The sequence below is a fragment of the Dasypus novemcinctus genome, chromosome 25 (genome assembly GCF_030445035.2).
Source record: "Dasypus novemcinctus isolate mDasNov1 chromosome 25, mDasNov1.1.hap2, whole genome shotgun sequence".
NCBI lineage: Eukaryota > Metazoa > Chordata > Mammalia > Cingulata > Dasypodidae > Dasypus > Dasypus novemcinctus.
This window is the reverse complement of record NC_080697.1, coordinates 33651828-33656403: the sequence shown is the minus strand read 5'-3', so window position 1 is coordinate 33656403 and position 4576 is coordinate 33651828.

Sequence of the window (4576 nt, the reverse complement as noted above, 5' to 3'; positions counted from 1 at the left end):
ATAATCATAAATGGTGACTGACCCTCAATAAGGTCTTAACAAAGCAGGAAAATGATAATTTTAGAATGCACATCACCCAGTCAAAAATGTAAAAAAAAGTGTTCCGTGCTCAAGAACATAAGGAAGAATTTTTTGTTTTGTGGACTACTTCATTACCTACAAATGACTGATATGAGATGTTATTATGTTATCAAAATACAACATTGACATTTCCATGTGAACATTGTCAATGAGGCAGTTGTAAAAAAGAGTCACTCTTCCTCTCCAAGCATTTTTACTATATGCAACAGTGTAATCAAATGAGTTTTGGTTAATCTTTTGTTTCTTACCATTACTTTCCATTCCAAATGAGTTACCCAAAATAGAAGGAATATGTGCTGGTTTATTTTCTTCTTTCTAAATACTGTCATAACCCACTCTTACAACCACACAATTTAATTTAGGGGCAAAAAGAAAATTGATAATGATCCATAAAATCTGGGCAGGACTATGCTCCACATATCCTCTGTAATAAAAACCACTTGAAATCTCTATTATAAAATCTTGCTGCATCATCTGTATAAAAGTTCTTGCATTCTCCTCCTTGGAAGAGACGTGGTTTTTACTGCTGGAAAGCGGACAAGTTATGTGACCATGACCTTTTTCTTCTGGTATCACTGGAGGAAAAGACAGAGTTTGCCTTAAGCCGAGGCTGTAGGCAGAAAGCTGGTGACTGCTACCTGGGAGACAGTCTAAGGCAGTTGGTTGATCTCATTAGAGAAATTTAAACCTATAGGAGAAGAAAGACATTTTTAAAGTTCTGGGTAGAACTGTTGAAACTCTATTAACTACTTGTGTCTTAGAAAGAATTCAGGGGGACTTAAACATTCTTACTCAATCCCATGAGATTGGGTAGATGCAAACAGATCCCTGCACAGCTACCACTGTACCCTGATAAGTGCTGGGTTTATCAATAGTAGCCAGTGAGCCCCAACTTCCTTAGAGATCAAGCAGCATCACCCCATTTCACAGAAGAGGAAACTGGCCCAGAGTTGGGGCGACTCACCTCAGTCACAGGGCTGGACAGGACTGGAGCTGAGATCCCAGGGATAACTGTCAGGCTCCCCAAGCCCGTGCTTAGCCTGAAGGTTCCCCGAGTGCAAAGCCAGCCCACATTTGCCAGCCCTGGACAGTCAACTCATTTTTTGCTCCAATTCTTGATGCCTTCTGGTGGGTGTTTGGCCTTCAAGCTCTTCCTGGCCTACTGGGATGGGGGCTCTAGCTCCCAAGACCGGTGGTAGCTACAGGACTATGTGGCAGCTGTGAGGCTCCAAGAGACACACCTCGTGTGTCCCTCCCAGTGTCCATGCAGGAGTTGGCATTTGTGTACCCCACATATCTTCAGGCAGCAGGTCTTATGCTGACCCAGGACCCACTAGGGTGATCCTACCCCACTGTGGCTCATTCTGTCCTGGCCTCACTGTCCTCCTCAATGAGCTGCTCCGTGGCCCCAAACCAGGCCCCAAATTGTTCATTGGGCACAAGGGCATCATAGCAGCAGCCTGCCTGGAGCTGCTGGAGCTCAGCCACCATCTGGTAATCCTGGGGCCAGAAGGAAGGAAGAGGCGCTGTGGAGGCCTGGGTGGGCTTGCTGGGTGGGATGGGGTCCAGTGGCTGGTTTTGCTCCTGTGGGTCCCCCACCCCTTCATTCACTTTCAGGCTCTACCTGCCCTCAGGGCTGACTTCATACAGCTCATCCTCCAAGAAGTTGTCCTTCATCCCGTGTATAACCTCACCCACTCTTCCCCTCAATTTAAGAGGAAGCTGTGTGCAGCCCGGGGATGTCCTGCCCAGGAGGGTCTCTGTTTATCTTCCCCAACCCCACCCTGGCCCCACCCCCACATGATGGCCACAGCTGTTCACCTTCGTCTTTTTGTCAGAATTGACCTTCCTCCCCTGGAAGGCAGAGAGTTTGCATTCATCATAAAGGGGCCCCAGCCATTGCCATGCCCATTGCCCCTCAGCCCCTATTCCCAGCACCGCTGCAGGTTCAACATGCACAGGGCAGCCCAGACCAGGGATGGACGCAGGCTTCTGGGTGCCAGGAGTGGGGACCAGAAGTGGGCAAAGAGAGACCTTCCAGTCCCCACATCTGATGACAATGTAGACCTGGCCCCTTGGACCAGCCTCCATTTACTCTTCTGTAAGAAGGCCATGGCACTGCAGCTCCCAGGGCGGTGTGAGGCTCCCAGGAGACGTGTTGTGCCCACTGCTGAGAGCTCAGGGCTCAGGGAGGGACCTGTTCTTCCAAGCCTCAGGGTCCCTTTCCCACCCTGCCCTGGCCCCCAGGCCCAATCACATCCAGATACTCTGGCATGGCAGAGTCCAACAGCAAAAATTGAGTAGGAAGGTTCTCAGGCATGGGACCATGCCCTGGATGTCACCCTGTGGCATTGGGTGGGATGGGGATGAGCTCAGGCTCTCAGGTGCCCTCAAGACCCCACCCTGGAAACTCCTCAGTCTCAGACTCCTGGGACCACCGAAACTTCCTCTGGGACAGTCTAGGACACTTAGCTGTAATCCTCTACATTCCTCTTGCAGCCTCTCAGGACCCCAAACTCCCTTGCAGTCAACTCCAGCACTGGCTTTTCTTCAGTCACCAAGTGTACCACTCCTCCACCCCAACCACCCTGAATCAGCTCTTCAAGGTTCTTGCTCTGACTGGCTGCAAGGAGACCCCTGGATTCCCACAGCTCTCCACCCTAAGGTCAGGAGAGGGGACACTGAAGGGAGGCCTTCCAGACTCAGTGGCCAGGAGGGACGGGCTTGAGGTGGGCCCCATCCTGACGTGGAGGCCACCCCACCCTGGCCCTCCTGGCCTTAGGCACACTCACCCTCAATTGCTGCTGCTGCTGCTTCTGGACTATTTCAAGGTGGGATTCCAGGGTGGCAAACTTAGAGATCGACTTCTACCAGGGCTGAGGATGAGGCCAGGAGGCCCTCCACCCCTCACCCTTTCTCCCTTGGATCTTGGACACCTGGGCATAGTGGGCAGGTGGAAATCTGCTGCCACCTCATGCCTGATGTCCTCTGCAGAACTTGTGCAAACGGACTGGTCTCCTGAGCCTGTTTGTTCATTTGTGCTGTAATGAAAATGATCTGACCCTCCACCAGGAGTCCAGAGGACTCAGTTTTGTATGCTAGCTGTGCAGGTGCTCTGGCCTTTGTGCTGTCACCCTCAGAGTCATGGGACCACTCAGCCATGTTCCTTTTCTTCCTAGAACCTTGCCACCTCACTGTGACAGTGGCACCACTGGATGCACATGCCTCCATTCCACATGAAGACACAGAGACCAAAGAGGGTGTCAACTTGTACTCATTTGCTCAGGGCATTGGAGGACAGGCTGTTCCCTCCCAGATGGAGGTCTGAGCTGATGTCACTCCACCACCCACCACCACTAACTGGTGAATGGTTCTCCAGGCCTTTGATTGTGGGTGGTCTCGTGTCATCCCATCCATGGAGCCTCAGGATGGGGTGCCTCTGGAGGCCTAGTTGAACAGCTTCTGCCACTGGACTGGAGATGCCAAAGTCTGCCCAAAGCCATTCCAAAGACAGCCCTCCCCAGGGATCCACTCAGGATATTCTGCCAGGAGACGAGTCCCTGCATCCACTTGGGAATGGGTCTCCAAGGTGCCAGATCTGACTGTCCAGGTAGGTGGGGGCTTCCAGGAGTACTGGGCATTGATGTTTTCCTTCCTTTTTTATGTGGATGCTTCTAGTTACGCTCAGGAAGGTGCCTCCTTGGTTTACTGTCTCGCAAATATTTCTCATAGCTCTCTGGCACACATGGCATTTGTAAGGAGGCACAGTTATGAAACCCTCCCACGTGAATGGAGACCTCTCATCCTGCCAGTTCATCATCTCCTCCTGGAACATCCCAGCCACCTCCACTGCATCTGAGAACCATAGCCTACTGCCCTACAACTGCCCCCTCTACCTGCCCATGAACCAACTTATCCCTCTCTATCTTCATCCAGAATATACCAGACTGGATGTTTTCAAAGAAACTGTCAGTGAAAAAAAAACAGCCCCACCTCCTAAGCCCTGACCCCCGCCTCCTCTTTACCTTGATGAGCAGCTCACTGCACTGTGAGTAGTTGTGCTCTTTTGAGTAAATCTCAGAGTCAGAAAGAGGCAGAAGCTGTCACTGGGGGAGGGCAAGAAGGAAGGAAAAGGTGGGAGTAGGTGGGAAGGTGTAAGGTCTGATCCACCTTATTTTAGCTGCCTGGGACTCGGACTGCCTGGGTGGGTGGTGCTGAAACTGGGTAAATCTGAGCACTGCAGGACAGTGTGGACTTGGGAGCTGAGCTCTCATGTGGGCACAATGGGGACCCCTATCTCCATGATAGGGCTGGTTTTTACATGTGTCGATTCCTGTTGATCAGTGTATATTGCTGAGAAGCAAACACTTAACCATGGTCCCCTTTGGCTCAACTCTGTAAGGGACAGAGGAGGGAAGCAATGCTGAGGCAGAACCGCTGACCTCAGGTGACATAGAGCTCTAGAGGCCCACCCTGCCCAGGAGCCACTGCTTCC